We start from the raw sequence: 23,990 nt of genomic DNA, 5'->3' as shown, positions 1-23,990 counted from the left end.
AATGGGAAATCGCAACAACCCAATTCAAGCAGGACTAATAATGGCCCAGAATCTTCAGGAATGAAAGTTTGGGTCACCCCACCAGGCAAAGAACCACAGCCAGCTGAAGTATTTGCTGAGGATAATGGAAATATGGAATGGGTAGTGGAAGAAAGTCGTGATAAATACGAACTTTGATCACATGACCAGTTACAGAAAAGAGGACTGTAATAGTTGAGAATCTTTCTTCCTTCTTTCATTATGATGATGATTGTATATGTACACAAAATGAAATTCTCTGTCTTCTTCCCCAAACTTTTCCCTTATCATATAACAAGTTGTATCAGTTTCATGTCATAATATTTGAGGATGTCAAGTTTAAGAGTGAATATTGGGAAGTGGACTTGGCCCAATGGATAGGGCATCTGTCTACCACACGGGAGGTCTGTGGTTCAAACCCTGGGCCTCCTTGACCCGTGTGGAGCTGGCCCATGTGCAGTGCTGATGTGCGCAAGGAGTGCGGTGCCGTGCCACACAAGGGTGTCCCCCATGTAGGGGAGTCCCATGCGAAAGGAGTGTGCCCCATAAGGACAGCCGCCCAGTGTGAAAGTGCAGCCTGCCCAAGAATGGCGCCGCACACACAGAGACCTGACACAGCAAGATGACACAACAAAAAGAAACACAGATTCCAGGTGCCACTGATAAGGATAAAAGTGGTCACAAAAGAACACAGAGCAAATGAACACAGAGAGCAGATAAGTGGGGAGGTGGGGGAGAGGGAAGGGAGAGAAATAAATAAACAAATCTTTTTTTTTTTTTAAGTGAATATTAACCAAGAATTTGCACCCTATTCTGTATGGAATTAATGCATTTCCAGTTGTACACTGGAGAGTTGACTATTGTTAGGTGGAAAAATATATATATGCATGTTTGTTATTGTTTTTACTTAGAGACTAAGTATAATTTAAAGTAATGTGTAGGGTTGCCAAGTTGACAAGGGGTGGACTGTGATGGTTAGGCTTTTGTGTTAACTTGGCCATGTAATTGTCCCAGTTGTTTGGTCAAGCAAGCACTAGGCTAACTGTAATACAAGGGCATTTATGGACTTTAGTCACCATTGACTTTACTGCAGTGGTAAATCATAGATAGGTGATTACAATTACATCAATCAGGGAGATTGCCATTAGCAATGAGTAATGCTTTATCCAATCAGTTGAATGCCTTAAAAGGGGAAGTGATTCCAGCACTGAGTGAGAATTTCCCAGCTCATCTTTGGACAGCCAGCGTCTCCCAGGACTCATCAAGAACATTCATTGGACTTTCATTGGAGCCCCTGGTTGCAGCCTGCTTGCAGAACCTAGACTTGTGCATCCCCACGACTGCATGAGAGACTCTTATAAAATCACATACTACTGACAGATATCTCTTGTTGATTCTATTTCTCTGAGAACCCTGACTAATACATTGGCCTATAGTTAGCAGTAATGTTTTTTTCCTTTTATTTTTCTTTCAGAGGTACCAGGGATCGAATCTGGGGACCTCGTGCATGTAAAGCAGCTGCTCAGCCACTGAGCAACACCCACTCTGCAGTAGTAATGTTTGACAATGCTCTTTCATAATTTGTAACAAATGTTTCACCATAATGCAAGGTGGTGGTGGAGTGAGGTATGGGAGCCCTATATGATGACAGGCATGTTTGTTTTGTAAGTTTACAACTTTTACTATACACTTATTGTTTATGTATGTTCACGTATGAATTATATATTTCAATAAAATTTTATTTAAAAATATATGGTGCAATTGGTTCTTTTCTCACTGAGCAGTGTTTCTGTAGTATCTAAAATGAGCAGGTATGGGATTTGAGCTAGATTTTCACTAGGATACTCACTCTATGACAGGAAAAAATTACCACTGTTTTATTTCATTTATTTGCATGGATATCTTGGTATTTAGATACCTCTCCCTGCACTGTAAATTTCAGAGGTCTAGTCAAAGGAAATCAATGCTAAATGTCAAGCTTAATCTGTAATGTAGGGGGAGGAAATCAGGCACACACAATTTTCTCTAAAGAAGCTCCATCATTATGACAGTAAGGCCTTTTGCATTATTATCATTGTATTGTTATTTGGGAAATTGCCTATTTGATTATTTCTCAAAGTAGAGCATTAAAATAATGGAATGATACACTATTTATTGTCTAAGGAAACAAGCCTATGGGGGAGAGAAGAATTTATGTTCACTACAAGAGTCCAACATCTTTCCGTATATGATTCTTTAAAAGTACAAACAGTAAGATTCTGAAAAGAAATTGCTCTCTTCTGAAAGCTGTTGAAAATGGGGCTATCATTAAAAGATCTAGGAGGAAGGAAATGAAGATAATTGTTTATTCCATAATGTTAGACATCAAATATTCCTTCCTACCCTTTCTGCCAGTCTCTCTCCAAAGACCAATAACTATAAGATGAGGGAAGAAAGTAGGAGGAATCAATGACACAGTCCAATTAAATGGTATCAAATAGGTCACTTAAAATAAGGGATATGGGGAATTTACATATCATTTCCCCATCACAGCCACAGTAATTTAGTTGATTTGCTTTTTCAAATGGGCATGCCTACATAAATTTATCATTCCCTCAATATAAACAACGATAATAAGAATAGCTAACAACTGTTGCTTGGTATGTTTTGGATTCCCATCTGCTAAAACAAATACCATACAATGGGTTGACTTAAACAATGAGAATTTATTGGCTCATGGTTTTAAGCCCGGGAGGGTTCTAAAATCGAGGTGTCAGCAAAGTGATGTTTTATCCCCAAAGTAGGTGGCATTGTGGGGCTGGCTGCCAACCATCCTTGGTCCTTGGCTTTTCTGTCACATGACAATGCACATGGCAGTGTCTTCTCCTTTGTCTTCCAGATTCCATTGACTAAGTTTCTTTTCTGTGTCTGCTTTCCTTTGCTTATAAGGACTTCAGCCATATTGGATGAAGGCCTGCCCTCATTCAGTTAGGGCACACCTCAACTAACAACATCTTCAAAGGTCCTATGTACAAATGGGTTCACACCCCCAGGACAAGGGGTTGGGATCTGAACATGCCTTTTGTGGGGTACATGAGCCACTCTCTAACACTGTGTCAGCCTCTGTTCTAAGCAATATGTCCAATAAGTCTGTGAGATGAGGTAGGCAGTTTTATCCTAACTCTACAGATGTAAAACCTGGGACACAGAACGCTTAAGTAGGGAAGCGGACTTGGTCCAATGAATAGGGCATCTGCCTACTACATGGGAGGTCCACGGTTCAAACCCCGGGGCTCCTTGACCTGTGTGGAGCTGGCCCACTCTCAGTGCTGATGCGCACAAGGAGTGCTGTGCCATGCATAGGTGTCCCCCACATAGGGGAGCCCCACGCACAAGGAGTGTGCCTGTAAGGAGAGCCACCCAGCGTGAAAGAAAGTGCAGCCTGCCCAGGAATGGTGCCGCACACATGGAGAGTTGACACAGCAAGATGACGCAACAAAAAGAAACACAGATTCCTGGTGCTGCTGATAAGGATAGAAGCAGTCACAAAAGAATATACATCAAAAGGACACAGAGAGCAGACAACAGGGGGTTGAGGGGGGAAGGGGAGAGAAATAAATAAAAAATAAATCTTAAAAAAAAAAAAAAGAAAGCTTAAGTAATTTGTCGAGGTTCACAAAGTGAATAACCATGGAGGCAAGATACAAGCTTAGACTGTCTGTCTCAGAGTTCCTGCTCTTACTCACCATCCAATGCTGCTTCTCTGATAATAATTGTTCTTGTGGTAGATTGTATTATTGTTCATTTATTCACAACTTGGTCCTATAAGATAATTAAAAACACTCATTCAGAGAAGCAGACATGGCTCAACTGATAGAGCATCTGCCTACCATATAGGAGGTCCATGGGTTCGATACCCAAGGCCTCCTGGCTCGTGTGGTGAGCTGGCCCATGCGCAGTGCTGCTGCACACAAGGAGTGCTGGCCCATGCAGGGATGCTCCCGCATAAGGGTGCCTCCCGTGCAAGGTGAGCCACCCCACATGGAACCACAGCCCACCCAGGAGTGGTGTGACACACACGGAGAGCTGATGCAACAAAAAGAGACACAGATCCCCAATGCCACCTGATGAGAACACAAGCAGACACAGAAGAACACACAGTGAATGGACATGAAGAACAGACAATGGTGGTGGGGGGAGTGAAATAAATAAATCTTTAAAAAAAAAACAAGACTCATTCACAGTCATGAGACTTGCAGTGCCTCTGGTGGGAGAAGTCATCCTCCCCTCCCCATTGATGGCAGGTTGGGTCATGTGACCTATTTTGGCCAATAAGATGTCAGTCTTCCAGTTCATACAGAAGCTTAAACATCTTATGTTTCCTCAAATTTTTCTGCTCTCATGTACTCACTCTCTTTCTCTCTCTACCATGAGTAAAGCCATTTCTAACCCTGTCTGTGTGATTCCAAGGCACAGAAGTTTCTCTCAACAGTACATTGCATCTTCTTCCAGAAAAGAAGGGACCCTCAGAAGAACCACATTTCCTCTAGAGAACTGATGACACTGGAGCTTGAAAACTCAGAATCTCAAATCTTTAACCCATCAGAGCTGAAATTATTACTAAATTGCTAGGTGTGGCTCAACATTTCTTCCTTTCACTACTCTAAAAAACTACACTTGTAAATTTTAGAATATTTTTTAGAGTCTATGGATGATTGTGCCTTATAAACCTATATGACACCATGAGAAAACTACTCTATATTTTATCAATATTTATGATTTTCATTTATGGACTTATTTACTCAGATATGCATTCCTTACCCCTGTGAATTCTGAAGAACAAAAAATTACACTTGCAAGATTGGAAAATCCAATTCAACTTGGTGGTTGGAAGTTATAGAGATAAAATGTAGCTTGATCATCTTAAAATCAGAAAGCAGCACACTCTTGTTAGTTATCAATGTTCTGAGTGAACGATCTCCAGAACAAGGTGAAGGAAAAAGTATGATTGGACAATTTCCATCAAGAAGTAGATATAGACTAGCTAAAATTAAATGAACTCCCAGGCAATTTAAAAATCACATGGAAAAGATATTTGGTCATTCTTCATTTTATTATGCTAACTTTATTTTCTCTTTTCTTCTCTTCCATCTCCTTTTTCATATTAGTTGAATTGGAATCAACCAGAGTTTTCTGGGTTTGTTGGTTTTTAAATTTATAACACCAATTAGCACAGACAAATTTTAAAAATTTATTCTCCCTATATGGCAGTTTGATATTATTTATGAACTCCAAAAAGAGATATTGATTATGTTTATAAACTGGTCTGTTTCTCTGGGCATAGTGCCCTTTGACTGATTTAAATTCAAAGGCTTATGTTTCCTTCATTAAATCAAGATTTGGGCTTTGATTTGACCAAGTCATTAGGGTGTGCAGGGTTGAGTCCCCTCCCCTTGGTGGGCTGATAAAACAGACTCTCACACAGAACTAGATACAGAGAAGATACACAGAGGAATAGAGAGAGCTCCATAGACACAGAAGAGGAGAGAACTTGATGCTGGGGCCCTGGAGAGAGATGAGCCATTGGCCTGATAGTTACAGCTGATCTTGTGAAGAGAACAAAGCAGCTGAGCCTGGAAAGAAATGAGTGCTGGGAAGAGAGATGAGCCCTATGCCAGTCTACAGCTGAGATCAGAAGAAGTTGGACCCCTTAACAAGGAAGAGGAATGCTGCACTCCCACAGATATCACCCACCATCTTGCTTCAACATGTGGCAACAGAGTTTGGTAAGGAAGTAACCTTGAATTGAACTTTTTAGGGCTTTGTAACTGTAATCTTCTATACCCAAATAAATAACCTTTATAAAAGCTAACAGGGAAGCGGACTTGGCCCAGTGGATAGGGTGTCCGTCTACCACATGGGAGGTTCGCAGTTCAAACCCTGAGCCTCCTTGACCCTTGTGGAGCTGGCCTGCACACAAGAAGTGCCATGCCACGCAGGGGTGTCCCCCTGTAGGGGAGCCCCACACGCAAAAGAAAGTTCAGCCTACCCAGGAATGGCACCACACACATGGAGAGCTGACACACAAGATGATGCAACAAAAAAGAAAACACAGATTCCCATGCTGCTGACAACAACAGAAGCGGACAAGGAACACACAGCAAATGGACACAGAGAGCAGACAATGGGGGGGTTGAGGGGAAAGGGAGAGCAATAAATAAAAATAAATAAATCTTTAAAAAAATATAAAAATATAAAAAAATAAAAGCCAATAGATGTCTGGTACTTTGCATCAGCACCTCTTTGGATGCACCTTACATTTCTTTTTTTCTTTTTCATATTTCTTCATTTTCACTTTATTTTTTTGCATTTTTAAATTTTATTTTATTTTATTTGTATAGAAGCTTTAGTTTACATAAATGTTATATGGAAAATATAGGATATTCCCATATCATTCACCCCTCCTACACTTTTCCCCATTAACAACATCTTTCATTAGTGTGGTATATTTGTTACAACTGATGAGCACTTATTGAAGTATTGCTACTAACCATGGACTATAGTTTATATTATGGTTTACACTTGGCGTGGCACAATTTTATAGGTTTGGACAATATGTATAATGGCCTGTATCCATCATTGCAATGTCATGCAGAACAATTCCAATGTTCCAAAAATGACCCATGTTATACCTATTCTTCCTTCTCCCTCCCTTCAGAACCTCTGCAGACCACTCATTTTATATCAATGTCACAAGTACTTCCATTACAAGAATAATAATAAGTCTACTTTAGTCCATAGTTGTAATCCCCACTTCTGTTTGTTCATACCTCAATCTTGAGGATTTGGGGATGGTGCTGCTCACTCTACTTCTGATTGAGATGGGGCTTAGATCCCATAGGACAGATGGGTGGAACTGGCTTTTTTTTCCCCTCTCCCTCCCACCTGCCCTGCTATGTTTTTTGTTTTTTGCGATCTGTGTCCAGTCACTATGTGATCTTTTGTATCTATTTCTCTTTTTTTGTCTTCTTTCTCATTTTTTTCTCCTCTAGGATTCAACAGGATTTGAATCCTGGGGACCTCTGATGTGGAAAGAGATTCCCTGTCACTTGCACCTCAGTTCCTGGTTTCTGTTGTGCATTGCCTTGACTCTCCCCTTCATCTCTCTTTTGTTGCATCAATATCTTGCTGCATGATTCATTTGTGTGGGCACTGGCTTGCCATGCAGGCACTAGCTTGCTGTGTAGGGATGCTTTTTTTTTTTTTTTTAAACCCAGGGATCAAACCTGGGTCCTCCCATATGGTAGGCAGAAGCCCAATTATTTGAGCCACACTTGCTTCTGGAACTGTCTTGCTTAAAGTTGTAGGTACTCTCTTTTTTGGGGGGGATAGACATTGTCCAACATGATCTGTTTTTTTAGTTGTCCTGGGTGAGTCCTGTAAGCCAGAAAATCTGAGTCTCCAGGACACATATTTAAAGGGTATAGTGCTAATTATAGATTCAAATAAAAGGGGAACAAGAACCATGTGTAGGAAAATTACAAATGAGTCTAATTCCAATACATTTGAGGGATAGGTTATCTATATTCCAAGGTAAAGCCCACCAACAGCATGCCAAATTCCTGGGATTGTCTTCCCTGCCTATAGTGCCAGATATCTCTAGAGCCCTCAGGCGCCCCCATGCTTGAGGTACTGTTTTCTGTGGCAGTCCATGAGATCCTCCTAAGGTGAGCATAAGCATAACTTCTGGAATGACCCCCAACTCACTTTGAAATCACTTAGCCATAAAAAGTTTTTGTATTTAATATTTCCCCATTTGATCAAGGTCTTTTTCCAAATGCATCACTAGTTAGTGCTTAGTAATAATCCCTCAGTGCCCGGGAGGCTCATCCCAGGCAGTCATGTCCCACACTGAGGGGAAGGTAGTGAGTTTATATGCTTATTTTGGCTTAGAGAAAGGTCACATTTGAACAATAAGGAGGCTTTTGGAGATAATTCTTAGTGTCCTACATTCCAAAAGTGTATTCATCAACCCTGGAAAATTTTTACTTGAGTCAAGATACTGTCATACTCTTTATATAATACACACTCTGACTTTTCTTTTGTGATAATGACAACATATATCTCTTTATTACTTTTTAAGTTTTAAAAGAAGCAACTGAATGTCAGAGACATTCAGGGAATGAGAGTAGATTACTAGAAATTGTCCTGACTCTCCTTGGGTGAATGAGTTAGAGACTCATTTCATTCAAATGTTTGGTCCTTGTATTTTGAAGCATTTTCAGAGGATGTGAAGTTAGCAATAAAGTGTCTTCTGGGGCCCAGATACATTGTTCATGGTACTGACAGCTTTTTTGTTATTGTTGTCACTGTTTTTATATTTTTGTAATTGAGTAACAACCTCCTCTTCTCCCTTATTTCCTTGATAATTTTCTTCTTAAATGGAACAAATATTTTATAAGACTCAGATATCCTGAAACTACTGAGATCTCATTGCTATTTTCTAAAACAGTGTCATGGATATCCATGGCCAAATTCATTAGAATATCTATCTCCTGATAGTTGTTCAGTCCTGAAATATGTGAAATGTGGCAGTTTGAAATCCTGTTTATAATTTTGAAGATCAGAGAAGGAAGAGGGAGACTCCCTGTAAAGTGACTCAAAGATGTGGCCGATATTGAGATTTCCATTAAGAGAGAACATAATTCCAAAATTGCCTCTCATTCCCTGCTTCCATCATACAGGGCTAGATGAACTTGGGAGTGCAAGAAGTTCCAACTTTTGCCTAGTGTAGGCCTGAGGAAGTCAAAGACAACCAAAACAGGTATACAGAGATATGTATAGGGATTTAGAGTCTAGGAATGAAAGTCATGCATGCTATCTCAGTAGCCATTAAACTTGATCACATCAGAGTCTATTCTGATCCACAATATTCTCAACTATGAAATAAAGGTGTTGGTTAGTAGCTTAGTCAATATTTGTACATTAGTTGTAACAAATATACCATTCACATGTAAAAAGATCAATAATAGGGTAGGGAGGAAAGGGGGAGGATGTTTGCATATATAGGAGTCCCCTATATTCTGTATGTGACTTTACTGTGACCTAAAACTTTTTTTAAGTAAGACACTGAGGAAGAAATGCAAGAAATTGCCACTGTACATATGGGACAATAGTTATCACAGCGATGAAATGTAAAACATCAAATAATATTTTTCATTTTTTAATATCCCAATTTTTTTACTTTATTTTAGTTTTTTTAAAAATTACTAAGTATTTTATTTCTTACATTTAATTCTATCATTACTATCTCATTTTCCTCTTAATTGACTTTGGCAATATATTTGGCTTCATTTTTTAAGAAGTTTTGGATCACAGAGGGGTTCAACTATAGAAGGGAGGAGCATGGTGTGGGGTGTCATTGATGGGGAAGCATGGGAGGGAGTTTGCCTAGACATGCATATAGGGTATACAGATATGTTCAGATGTTCATTGGGTATTGCCACAGTGGGTAGAGATTCACATGACCACTGAGTGAGTGCTGGGTTCCCATCCTGGGGAGCTCTGCCACATTCTCTAATGGAACTGCAACAATCCCCTAAGTGCCCAGGCAATGACCAGTGAGAAAGGATGGTCCATTAATGGGTCCTTGATACTGATGACTATGTTTATGAGCCTTTTGCACTTGAAATTTCAACTTGGCCTAGTGCTGCAGGGTGCCTAAGAGTTACTTCCTGAGAGCCTGCATGTTGTTCAAATGTGGCCACTCTCTAAGCCAAACTCAGCATATAAATGCATTACCTTCTCCCCAGCATGGGACATGACTCCCAGGGATGAGCCTCCCTGGCACTGAGGGATTACTACCAAGCACCGGCTGATGATGCAACTAGAAAAAGACCTTGAGTAAAAGGGGGAAATTATAAAGACAAATGACAAAAGACAAAGTCTCTTATATGGCTAAGAGACTTCAGAATGAGTCTGGAGATCATCAAAGGGGTGGCACTTATGCACGTCTCAACAGGATCTCATAGACAGCCAAAGTAGAATCTACCCCAGGTAGTGGGGCTCCTGAGGGCACCAGAGACAGCCAGGTCCTATGGTCATGGAAGATAGCTCTGTAGTTTGGTAGCTTGTCAGTGGGCCCTACTTTGGAGTTTGTGCTCCTGAGTGTGACAGAGTTGGACTCAGATATGACTTCTCTACACATGCCTTTTCTGTCCCTTGTATTGAACCTGTAGTTGGTGCTGGGGTTGGTGGGTGTATGTCCAGGAGACTTGAATCTCTTGGCTGTTCATGTGCCAGCTGGGCCCTGAGCCTCAACAGAGTTACAACACCTACTCTTCAGTTCATTGGACTCACCCAGGACAGCTAACAAGAAGGTGAGAATGGACAACCACCACACCAAGGAAATGAGACAGTCTACAACAGCAAGCAGGTGAGTCCCATCCATCAGCCATGTGGGAATGAAGCCCCCTTTCAATTAAGAAGTGGAGTGGGCATCACCTTCCCAGAGTCCTCAGGATTGGGGAATAACATATGGACTAGAGTGGACTTACTGGTATTCTACTATAGACTTATTGTCATTCTAGCAATGGAAGAAATTATATCATCAATGTGGAGACAGTAGCCACTGGAGTTGCTGAAGGCAGGCAGAGAGAAAAAGAGGTGTAATATGGGGACATTTTTGGGACTTCAAGTTGTCCTGAATGACATTGCAGGGACAGTTGCAGGACACTATATATCCTGCCAAAACCTACTGAATGGACTGAGAGAGAGGGTAAACTACAATGTAAACTTTAATCCATGCTGTGTGCAGTACTCCAAAGTGTGTTCATCAATTGTAATGAATATACCACACTAATGAAAGAAGTTATTAATATGGGGTAAAGTGGGAGGTATGAGGAGTGGGGCATATCGGAGTGTCCTATAATTTTTTATTGTAACATTTTGTGTGATCTATGTATCTTTTAAAAATAAAGAAAAAATATATTTTAAAAAATTTAAAAAAAAACAAAATAAAATAAATTGAGAAAACAACAGCTTGTGCTCACAACAAGGATAAACTATAAATGTTATAGTGGTTGATCTTCTAATTCCTCTTACTGCTCTGTCTATTCCACTACATGTTAGATAAACAACTTAACACATTCAATGATGAAGTTCAAATGCCCAGGAGGTTTTTTTTTTTTACTGTAAATCATTTTAGGAAAAATTCACCTCTGGCATGCAATGATCTTGGACTATATTCAGTGGAAAATAAGAAGGCCTTTTTTTTTAAAAAAAAAAAAAAAAAACGGCGTTAAAGTAGCAAAGTTCTCTGCCTCTTCTATCTCTTGCACTCTCCAGTGATTCATATCAAGCCATCAGCTACACCTTTAATTTACTCTATCCTTATTAAGAATTAAGAACATTGCTAGAGAAGAACTTTTACAAAGGATATTTCATAATAGTAAAAATCTGATTAGTAGCAAGAATTACTGAGGGATTTTTCCCTTGGAGCTTCACATAAAGGAAGAATAAAATGTTATTTAAGACAAAAGTGACTTGAGTCTGTTAGGTTTTACTTTATTACACTAGCAGAGACTGCTAGGGGAAGGGAATGGTAAGCCTCCATAAACTGTACTAACTCAGAAGAGCTTGGAGCCAGAGTAAACAGGTGAGAAGTAAACCTCTCAAATTCCTGGGGAAAACTGGAACTCTACCACGTCTGAGACTGGGGCTTACAGTCAAATTCATTTGAACCTCAAAGAAGAGAATGACTTAGCTGACATCCACGTACATTTTTTTAACTAATACATTTTTTAACTACATCTACATTTATCTTGACTTGGAGGAAAGTATTTTTTAATTTTTAATTTTTTTGTTTTTTATTATTTTAAATTATTCTTTTTTTGAGAAGGTAACAACTGTGATATAAATAACAAGATCTCAGATTTTTAAATAAGCTATCCCTTCATTTTCATCTCCTTTGAAGACTCAGTTTCTTCATTTCTAAAATAAAGATACAAGTACTACCTACTTCACATCTTGTGTTGATCTAAAATAATAAATGTAAAATGGGTAACATACAGTGGTACTTGAAGCTTAGCAAAATGTAGGACTTGAGTAGGCTGTAGAGCAATGTCGTGTAGCCTCAGGAAATTTTGAGACAGCACATTATAAGAAAACATAGACTGAGCTCTTGATATCTCATTTTGGCTTCTGCACCATTACACAAGTCATGGACTGATTCCAACCTTGGAAATGGATTGTTTGTTTGTTTTCAGAAAGCCCATCATCCAGGAACCTAGGTGCTACTGGGATAGGTGCTATATAAATACTCTGCAATGCCGATAAGTTCCCCTGAAAGTTCCCTGTGAGCCAAATAAATTCATGCCCCTCAATAAGAGTTTTGAAGACACTGTTTAGAGTCACAAAAATAATTCAATTTTTTTTTTCATTTGGTTATCTCTCAGAAACCATTATGAAAGTTTACTGGATCTCAGACTTTATTCACTCATCTGATCAACCATGCTTTTGCTTCTGCTTTGAATTAACAACAATCTTTGATTTCAGTTCATTAGAATGTTCTGAATACAGATAAATTAGGTAATAGATTTAACGACCAGAATCAGCATGCACATACTTCAAAAAGATAGCTCTTATTTTATGCCTCCAATATCTCATTAGGAAAAGTAGGTCAAGTTAAGGAAAACTAATTCAACTCAACTTGTCTCCTTTCATCTTCAAGTGTCCTAAGATTGTAAAAGCCCACACCGTGTAAATAAATTTCATGTAAATATATTGAACGACCGAACTACACCAGGGGTTCTTAACAAGGGTTCCATGAGCTGGAATTGAAATTCAAAAGAACGTTATTCTTATGGGGACATGTTGGTGTGGGTGTGATATATTTATTAAATAATACACAGTATAGTGTGGACTTAGTAAGGGGTTCATGGTTTTCACCTGACTGGCAAAGGAGTCCGTGGAACAAAGGTTAAGAACCCCTAAACTCTTCCTCTTCACCTGGGTCCCATGGTCTTTATTTTCTCTCATTTCTCTTTCACCCCCACCTGAATAAATTACTGGTTTAACTAAAAAAAAAAAAGTCCTAAACTACACTGTAAAGAATGCTTAATACCTTCAATTTATGTAAAAGCTGTTTTCTGAAGATCTTTAACTGTCTCACAGAGATTACTAATTCTCCCAACAATCCCTTGAAATTGGAAGGTAGAATTGATTGCTAAGGCGTGAGGTAACCTTGAAACAAATACTTTCTTATTAAAAGTAAGTTCAATTCTCCTGTCTCCAAAAGGCTATAATTACAGTTCTGCCTGAAGGCTAAGGGGAAAACTTTAGAACACCCCACAGTTATCTTCAGAACTGAAATTTCTGAGGAGGAAACAAGGCCCAATTTGAGTAATTTCTTCAACTCCATGAAATGAGTTTTCTCCTTCCAGGCCTGAAGAATTCCTAAGTTCTTAAAGGAAGATTTTCCTTACTTCTCACATTCCCAGTCCAATTTGGGTACCTATAAAACTTTATTTAATATATCACGTTAGTGCATAACTATTTGCTGACTCACCTCCCTTCTACACGAAACATTGAGTTCCTTGAGACCTGTAACTTTTTCTGTTATCATGCATCCTAATATGAAACACAAGCAATTATTCTACCTTGTGTTAAAATGACAACTAGATACTGCTTCCAAATTATTAACTTATTAGTCGACTAAATAATCCTTCTAACAAAAGGGTATATCAGTTTCCCTTTCGATGTACTCAAGCCAAGTCTTTACAGTGCACTGTTATACGTGAAAAATAGGGACCTTTACACATGGCCATGATGGTACTATTTATTACCCTGGTAAATACGTGTTATAAACAATGAGTTTTTGTGAATTGTATTGATATTTCTTTGATTTTTAATTTTGTGAAAATGAATCAACTGTTGGCTAAACTGAATAAACTCAAACTACTCCCAGACTACTAATGCTCATAAATTGCCACAACCTTAATGCCACAACTAGAGTGATAAAAGGTATGATAGGGTAGAGCCTACATTAACGTCTTGATATCCATATGGAATGGCAACATTCAAACAGGATCAGGGAAAGGGGGAGCTTACTTAAGAGAATTAAGAAAACCATTTTTTTTTATGTGAAGGTGTCACAGTTTTTATTATAACCCAGCATTGTTCTATACAGAAAATTAGAATTTATTATTTTTGTTATAATGCTATAAAAAACCTACAATTCACCTATTCTAAAGCCAGATAGAAATATGTATCTATACAAAGCAATAAAGAACACTGGAAAAAGCCATAATCACTACATTCCCCTAGGGTGTGATCTTTTTTCTATGTTGACTCCACATACCACAACCAGTAGGGAAGGTAGGCAAAGGCCTATGGGTAGAATGAGAAGAGTAATCTGTCCTTCACCTGGCATGGTTTAAGACCTATTTGGGGGAGCACAATGTAACAACAATTTGAGGCAAGAAATTATATTGATAAGAAGAATACATTAGAACTGTGGATCAAAAGCCCTGAAAGTCAGCAAAGGAGAAAGGTACAACCAAACCTGGAGGACTCCCTGACACATTGCATAGAGCCTATGGTGGTGATGGGGTAACCAACCTTGGTGTCAGTCGTGGAGAGGCATGCAGGAAAAAGGCTACCACCTGCATTGCCCTTGGGAGCAACAGACTGGAGGAGCACCAAGAACAGAACACCACCATAGAAGGGCGAGAGCAATGCATGGGCCCACAGCTGAAGCTCAGGAGCTAATGGTGGATCACTGGTAACCCAGACCTGAACACTTCCTGCATCTGATGGGAGTGAGAATCACCCAAAACCTACATGTCAGCACCATTCTGGGTGCCCAGTGTCTCACAATCCCATAAAAGAAATACCCTACCATTAAAGGAGAGTGATGTTTTCACCAAGCTGCCCACCTGGAGCAAGGGCCCCAGGACATCCCCATAGGTATGAGCCTCAGAGTTCCTCAGGGCATCATGCTGACTCACTATGGGAAGAGGAAGGGATGCTTATCCAAGTATAAGGATGGTGCTGTCCATGGTAGTTCTTTAACTATGTAGAAGTAATTATTCTCTCTTCCCTAAGCCTGATCTAAACTATTCCTCTCAACTTCTTAAATTATTCCCATGAGTTGATGAATAACTTTAGACGTATAACAATATAATATACACCATTTTTTATGTATAAGACCATCTGTGTGGTAGCAGGATCTTTTCTAATTATGCTTTAAATTTTATCATCTGTGGTGTTTGTATGTTAGGTCAGCATTCATATAATGAGTAATAGAAACTGTTCAAAATCAATAAAATCACGTCACTTTGTCACTTATCCAATGAAAATGTGACTGCATAGCCAATCATAGTCATTTTTAGTATATTTTAAGTCTTTTCTTTTACAGATTTATTTATTTACTTTATTTTTCTTTATTTATCCTCCCCTCCCCCAGATGGTTCTCCTGTCTGCCTGCTCATTGTTTGCTCACCTTCTCCAGGAGGCACCAGGAACCAAGCCCAGAACCTTCCACATGAGAGGCAAGTGCCCAATAACCTGAACCACATCATCTCCCCATGGGGTGGGGCGTCTGCTGCCTTGTGGCATTTGCTTGTTTTGGTGGGAGTGAAGTCTAAGCTTCTTGTAGCAGGAGGTGGCATCTGCTCATCTTCTTTTAGGAGACACCAAGACCTGAACCCAAGACCTCTGATATGGTAGGCAGGCGCCCAAGGGGCTGAGCCATATCTGTTTCCCTGGTATGTGTTTTAAGGCCCATGCACAGGATCCCAGCCATTTTGTAGTTGGTACCAGTTATTTGTAATTTTGGAAGGAAGATGAAAATGGACTAGGTTTGACATTTTTTCACTCAGTGTTTAAAGATTAATTTGATTTTGAGAACTTTCAAAATCACTTTTTTCAAGTTTCAAAATAGAATTCAACCTTATTTAAGTTGAACTTTAAATGTTTTAAACCATGAAATCAAGTTTCTGTAATTACAGGATTGAAAAAACAGAGAGACTATTTTATTGTTGTTTTTGTTGTTTTTTAAACCAATGAATTGTGGTGTTTTTCGTTCTTAGCATCACTTTTAAACTAACTAAAAATAACCAAACAGTGAAGATTTTATTAAAGTATGGATGCCCATCCAAATTTCTGGCCCTGAACTTTTCATTTCCAATGACTTTCATCTCTACTCCACTTCAGTCACACCCTAGAGCTTGTCATGACCCAGAACTGCTCCCGCTATGAAATCATAAATTCAGTCATCTTACTCTCTCTCACTGTAACATCTTGTTATTTTGACTCTAACTCAATTTTTCCTAGTAAAACTACTTTTCAACCTGTCCCTGAGAACCCTCTACTATCCTCTTCTCTGTCATCCACATTCTTTCTTTTATCCCCTCTCTAAACATTTATAATCTTTGGTTCATCATCTATGCATCCACTTTGTTGAAAGTCTCAATTTCATTGTCAATTTACCCATCCTCTGTATCTGCATGACAAAATCTAACTTCTGCTTTAGTCTGTCTACCTTTGCCACAATCAAACCTGGGCTGCTGCACAGTTGTTGCCAATATGAATTCATGATTTCCAGTCTCACCCAGGTTCTGAACACTATTTGGTAACCTCTCTGAGTTTCTTTAGCACACTTTCCATTTTCCATACATGCTATTTAAAATCTTTTCCATGTTTCTCATTCTGACATCACCACTTCCCTCACTCAGTATATGACCCTGAATTTTATTACTTCCAAAGGAAAATGGAAGCCATCAATAACTCTCTCAACTTTTATTCACCTGATCCATTTACTTGGCCCTCCTCTGTGTCCCCTATTGCAAGAAATAGGGTGTTCCTCCTCTTACCTAGACTTTATGCCTACACTATGTATACCATCCCCTCTCTCTTTCTAAAGGAATCCACCCTCAGTTACCACCATTTCTACTTTTATTTATCTTTCCATTAACATTTAAACAGACTTGAAATCTCACATCTTAGAAATAATGACTAAAAAGAAACCTCCATTAACCAACATTTAGATTCAGATTATTTTAAACTTGGGAATAGAAATGAATAGATTTTCCATGAAAACATTAATGAAATATTATTAGATTGATCTGTAGGTAACCTAAGATTGTGATTGCTGGTAAACCTAGCCTCAAGTTTCATAATGACACCATAACTGTTCTTTATTTCACCATTAATTTTAACTAGGTTAAATAGCACTTTATTGTACAATTGCAAAAAACAAAAAACAAAAATAAATACATTCTTAGAATTGTTGCCCGTGTAATTTCTCTAATGTTCTGGTGCTTTTCATATATTTTCAGTATTTTTATTCCTATATTGGTATTTTCTTTGTATAAATTGTTCAGAAGAACATGTTTCCTATTTCAAAATGTTTTGAATTATTATATTTATGAAATAAATATCATCAGGAAAAAAAGAAACTTCCCTTAACATGTTTCTTTCCAGCTACACTTTCTCTCCTTCCCTTTAATAACCAAACTACTTGAAAAAAATGTTCTACACACACTGTTCCCATTTCCTCATCTCCCACTCACTCCTCAACACATTATTACTCAGATTCAGCTCCTGTTATTCCACAGAAGCTGTTCTTTCCAAGGTCAGCAATGGCCTTTATGTCACTAAATTCAAAGGATACTTTTAGCCCATCACATTTAACTGCTGGATAAACCCTGTTTCCTTGTCTTCTTTGGCAACATCTTCTGTTGTTTTCCCTTTAATGGCTTTTCCTATTTCTTTGTACGTTCCTCTTTCTCTGCCCAGCCTTCATCTGGTTCTCTACAATTTTTCTTCTTGTCTCTTTTACATCTTTATCTTAGTAAATCACCATTTTCAAATACCATTTAATATTGCCTACTCAATGTTTATACTTAAATGTATCAAAGAAACTTCAAACTCAGCAATCCACGGATGCCATATTATTTTTCTCTCCATTCCAAAGCCTGCTTTCCCTCTGGTATTCTCTACTGCCATAAAAGACATTATCATCTGCCCATTTTCCTATGCTAAAAACCAGGCCACGTCTTCTCCTTAACCTCTTCCTCACTCCCACGTCCAATTACTCGCCAAGAACTATTGGATCTTCTCCTAATTACATCCAGTCAGGACGACTCTCTGTCCTCGTTGTCATGAACCTTCTGTGAGCTATCTCATTACCCGGCCCATTACAATCCCTGAACCTAATCCATTTCCCCTCAGATTCACTCTCTCCACACTGTGGCCAGAGAGATAATTCTCAAAAGCAAATATGATAATCTCTTACTTAAAACTCATTAATAAATTCCAGTTTTAAGATGGAGTACAGATCTTTTGGCTAACTTCCAACTCTGCCTCAGAAGGAACAGGAACACAAATTCCATCTTTGATTAAACTAGAAAAAAATGTAACCAAAAAAATAACAAAAGATGAAGAAAGAAAGTTGATGAAAGAATGTTAAACAATATAGCAGGGAAGAGGAAAGGCAAACATAAGGGCCTGCAGAGGAAGCAATGGTTCTTCCTCTGCAGTGGGAAGCAAGTAAATTTGTCCACACTGCACCCTAGAAAATATCAAGTACAGGTACTTTGGAGAGGTAGAGATGAGATGATATTGAAGGTTTTACAGAGTTACAGAAGAAGATGAGAAGACTTGACCAGAGATTCAAAGAAAGCTAAGCAATCAAAGTAATTATTGATACCAGGAAAACAAAAATACTTACAAGAAAGTAAATATAATCATAGTCTATGTAGGGGCCTATGTTATGTACCCCAGAGAAACATGTTCTTAATTTTAATCCATTCTTGTGTGTGTGAATCCATGTTAAATAGGATCTTTTTCTTTTTAATTATTTTTTTTTATTTTTAAAAGAGCTTTAGATATATAAATGTTACATAAAAATTATAAGGGATTCCACATGTTCCATTCCCTCCCTATCTCACACTTTCCCAAATTAACAACATCCTTCATTAGCATGGTACATTTGTTACCATGCTAATTGATAAGCACATATTGAAGCATTGCTCCTACCCATGGACTACAGTTTTCATTATACGTTATACTTTGCCCTTCACAATTTTGTAGGTTTTGACAAAATATGAGATAACTTCAGTTAAGATGTGACACAACTGAATCAGGATGGGCTTAATTCTTTCAGTGGAGGCCATATAGAGAAGGCCACAGACAGAGACCCAGGGAGCAACCAGAGCGGGGAGTTAATAGAACCTGGAAGAAAAAGGAGAAGACATTGCCATGTGCATAGCCATGTGATGGAAAAAGTAAAGGAACTCCAAAGACTGCCAGCCAGCCAGAAGATAATGACATCAGGAGGAAGTAAACTTTTTAACTTCTGAAACCATGACCCAATAAATTCCTGTTGTTAAGTCAACCGATTACATGGTATGTGTTTTAGTAGCTGGGAAATAATACAGCCTACTACTTGACTCAGCAACAAATAATTTTTATATAGCCATAATAATGATATTATAAATATGAGTTTAATAAAAATATGAAACAATCATATTAGGAAGACTGAAGAAATTGGAAGGAAGGGTCCAAGAGAGCTAAAATTTTGCATTATCATAATGGGAATGCATAATGTCTAAAATCAACAAAAGATAGAAACAAATTATTTAGAAGATAAAAGAATTAAACGTGATTTCCTTTACCATGGAGGCCATTAGAAGGCTGATAGTTTTTGTATAAGACCTTTAGAAGCAATGTAATTTTGTGTATTATGTGCATGCATTACTGTAATAAAAGTTAAATTTAAAAGTAGATTTCAATGGCTTAGCCTTGTTCTTGGGATAAAATCTGAACTCCAAAGCATGGTTTGCAAGGCCTGTCATGACATGGCCTCAATTTACCCCATCAGCCACACTTCTTGATATCTTACCTGTCCCTTCTAAGTGGAAACTCTGTTGAACTTTTTTCCTCTCCTTCTAATAGACGATGCCTTTGCTCAACTCTGGGACTTTCCATAAGTAGTTACTTGAAACTGCCTTCTGCTCTTCCTTCTCTTTCCTCCTCAACCTTTCCTTGGCTAAGCTTCAGGAAGCCTTCCCTTTCCCACCACAATCCAAAAGTGTGCTTCCTATTTATTCCCTTAGCACTCTGAACTTTCCCCTACCACAGCATTTATCATGTTGTATTATAGTTGTCTGTTAAGTTTTACATCTCCCCGTCTAGAACCTGAGCTCTTTCATGTTCATTGTCCTAAATCCAGCACCCTGTAATATACTTACTTCAAAGTTGATGATCAACACATAGTGAGAATTGTGCCTGACACATGGTAGGCACAAAAATAAAGTTAAATGAAAAAAAATGAATTAATGAGTGTTTGGACTACTCAATTCATGCTGCTAAATGTAGTCAACCCAAGGAAAATTATGGAATAGAAGGAATTTAAGCTCGGTATTTTTCCTTTTTTTTTTTACTTATTCCTTTTCCTTCTTAAATTGCCCATTACAGCACACTCTGAATTAATCCATACTAAAAAGTTGGTGAAAAATTGTTCGGGTGATTCTAAAACCACTAACTGGAGAGGACACTATTTAACCCTAAGAATAATTGTAGGTCCCAGAAAAACAATTTCTGGGTTTTGAAGAAATCTTAAAGAGCTTTTTAATTTCAACCGCTTGCTCTACAAAAGAGGAAGGTGAAGCTAGAGACATCAGTAACTCATCAGAGAGTGCACAGCAAGGTCAACTCAAAGGCGAGACCCACAAATGTCTTCTGACTCCCAACAGTGGACTCTTCCTAGAAGAAATACCACCTATTTAGGAAGAGTGACATCTTGAGAAGAAGGAAGAAGGTGGTTTTTCCAAAGTCAAATATGCAAGCTTCCTGGATTCCCCTCAAATTTCAACATCCTCAAGCAACACCTATATCAGAAGTTTATTATGAGTTTAATGAACTGTGAATATGACAGTACCTTATGAATTGTAAACTGTGAAGCATTTGTAAACTACAAACCATAAAGCCTATTATTAATAAAAAGGTTGTCAGCAACCCAGCAATCCCACATTAAAATCTTGATCTATTTATTTACATGACAATTCCTGATTGAATTCTATTGAAGTTTAGAAAGACTAGCATCCTCTATACTAATTTAAAAGCATTTTTTATAGAAATTTGATTTCAGTCATTTTTTGACAGTTTGGAAGACTTACCATATAAAAATTTAATAACTGATAAACAGTATACTGTGTTTTGCTGCCAATCTACTCCTGGGTCAAGTTAGAAATTTATTTCATCCCCACTTCTTTTAGTTGCTGAAAAGCAAAATGGCTTCTCTGTTGGAATCAGATAGGTAGGAGGTTCCGTGAGCATTTGGACATTCTTAATGGAGTGTGAACATGGGGAAATGTTTCCAACAGTAAGAACATTTGCTGTGGGATTCCAGAGTCTTCACAAGGTTTGGGAGAAGAGATTCCTCTCCTTTCAGTATGCTTTAGTTGATCTCCTATTGCAAGGGATGGTTCCTTGGTATAGGCATGTGTGAAATATTTAACCAATTAAATGAGTTCTCTGGAGTCCTTTGCCCATCATTCTGATGATGATTCAGTTAAAATCAGAAATTTTACCGTGGTGAACTTCCATCCCAGGAGGTTGTTGAAGTTCAAGTGTGTCAGGATATTTTTGGCTGCAAGGAACTGATTACCTAAATAAAAATGGCTTAAACACATGGGTTTTATTATTATTTCATTGTCTCACATAAGACTGGCCATAGGTAGGCAGTCTCAGAGTTAGTTTCAGCAGCTTAATGACATCTTCAAGGACACTGCTTCTTTTCATCTTTCTGTCCTCCCATCCTCAGTGTCCATATGTCTTCCATCTTGGTCACAGGGCAGCTACAGCAGTAGGCCCAAGCTTTACAACTTCATGTGGCAATGTTCATAAGCAAGAAAGGAACATGTAGGAAGGAAGAGAGTTTACATCTCCAGGAAGGAAAATGTTTCCCAGAAACCCTCCAGTGGACTTCCCCTAATATCATTTTGGATAGAACTGGGTCACACGACAATCCTGAGCTTCAAGGGGCGCTAAGAAAAAATAAGTAACTGTCATTTTCAGTCTTTACCTTGCAATTGGCCTGTTGGGTCGGCTGTTATAATAAGAAACCCTATTTGATTTCTTACCTGATATTGCTCTAAATACTTCCCATGAATAACCATTAGACCCTCATGACAAAACCACAAGGTAGATATGATTGTTATCATTTTACAGACAAGCAAGCTGAATCATAGAGATGTCACGTAGCATACTGAGGAAGTGAAGAAGACACGATTCAAGCTCAATTGTCTGACTCCAAAGGTTGCACTCTTGACCTCACATGGCACTGCTTCTCAATCAGTGGATGTCAGCACAGCAGGAACCCTCGGGTTGCTTCTAAACTCATAACATACAAAAGGGCTGAGTGATGCTCTTCTCCCTCTGAAGTACAAATGTGACATTTCCCCCTGGCTGCAATCACAACGTGGGTGAGAAGAGCAGAGAGTATCCAAGAGTGACAAGAATTGCTTCCTGTCATCATCAAGGCAGCAACCACTAGGGCTGTGATCAAGGGAAAGGCTAGAACTTAGAGAGTCTACTTCCTGGCCAGGAGCCAGTGATAAACTCTCAGCAGCTTACCAGGCTTATCGCCAGTATCAGAAAGTCTAGACAAATCAGGGGTAAGTGATTGAAGAGGCCTTAACAAGCAGGCAGAATTAGAATAGAGTAGAGATTTCTAAATTAGAGGAATGTGTTCGAGGCTCTTATTTACAAATAAGAAAAATAAGACTCAAATAGGATGAAGAAATTTGTTCAAGGTAATGCAAATAGTTTATGTAGAATGCAAGCCATGAAACGACGCTTGCACAACAAATAATTCAGAAGCATGTTCCCAATGAAGCCTTCTTTGACTCTTGCAAAAAGCATTCCTAGCTCTTCCTAAATGCTTCTGTTATATATTGAACTTATTCACTTGTTCATGGGTCTTCTCTCCCATTCAATTTGAAGGGTCTCAAGGGCAAGAACCACATCCAACTCTGGATGTAAATCTTGACAACTCCACTTGCTAGCTGAGTGAGCCATGGCAAGTTGCATAACTTCTCATACTCTCATTGAAATAAAGAAATAGTAACAGTTTCAACTCACAGTGTCATTGGGAGAATTAAGTCATAAAAGCACACAATCCTGTTTAAGTAGTAGTTAATATTCATCTCATATCTCCCCACTGTCTATTTCCATGTTTGGCAACTAAATTAATCAATCAACAAATGACATTCAGAAAGCAGGCAGCAGAAGCTTAAGGACAAACAAAGATGTTATGAAGAAAGAGACACAAGAAAGGTCTGAGTTCCAATGAGTGATGAGATCATGTGAGAACTGAAGAAATGGAAGAAGAAACTGAAGATATGGAAAGAAGAGTCACTGACTCAATCTCCCAGATCTGCTTTGGGCTCTTCAATGGCTCCTCAAGATTTAAAATGGGTACCATTTTCATCAACTTCTTTATACAGACACAGAGAAATTAAAGTAATTTGCCTTAGGTCTTATAGCTGGTAAATGGCAGAGCCAGGACGAAATTCCAATGCCCAATGACTCCAAAAGCATGACATAGACTCCTACAAACCTTTGTAGGAATTAAGTGAACTGATGCAGGAAGAGTCCTTAGCACAACACCTGGTGCAGGAATCGTAGTTGATATCATTGACTGTTCCATTATCATTACATTCCAATGATCCTTCCTGGATCATTCTCCCAGAAGAGAAAAATGGTGGCACTATTGCTCCTTGGAAGAAGTAGAACCTCCTAATTCCCAGCATCCTTCAGTGCCTGGCCCAGGAAGCAGAGAGAGACACCCAGCCCCCAAGAAGCTGCACCTTATAGGCTGCTATAGGAGGTATCTACCCATCTCCGACTAATATTGGCCAGCACTTGCTTCCAGTGGAACAAGAGCCTGCCGGACCTGAGACAGGCAGAAGGGCCTAGGTTCAACC

The 23,990-nt window shown here is 38.7% G+C and overlaps 1 pseudogene; it reads right to left on the bottom strand.

Annotated features, from left to right (window-relative positions):
* The window catches only part of LOC101424867 (tetratricopeptide repeat protein 7B-like), a 54,035-nt pseudogene extending 30,288 nt beyond the window's left edge, over positions 1–23,747 (bottom strand).
* Positions 23,748–23,990: the final 243 nt, after the last annotated feature.

This window comes from Dasypus novemcinctus, chromosome 14 (assembly GCF_030445035.2).
Source record: "Dasypus novemcinctus isolate mDasNov1 chromosome 14, mDasNov1.1.hap2, whole genome shotgun sequence".
In the NCBI taxonomy this organism is placed as follows: Eukaryota; Metazoa; Chordata; class Mammalia; order Cingulata; family Dasypodidae; genus Dasypus; species Dasypus novemcinctus.
The sequence above is the reverse complement of the archived record's forward strand: the minus strand, read 5'-3'. Positions and strand labels throughout refer to the sequence as shown.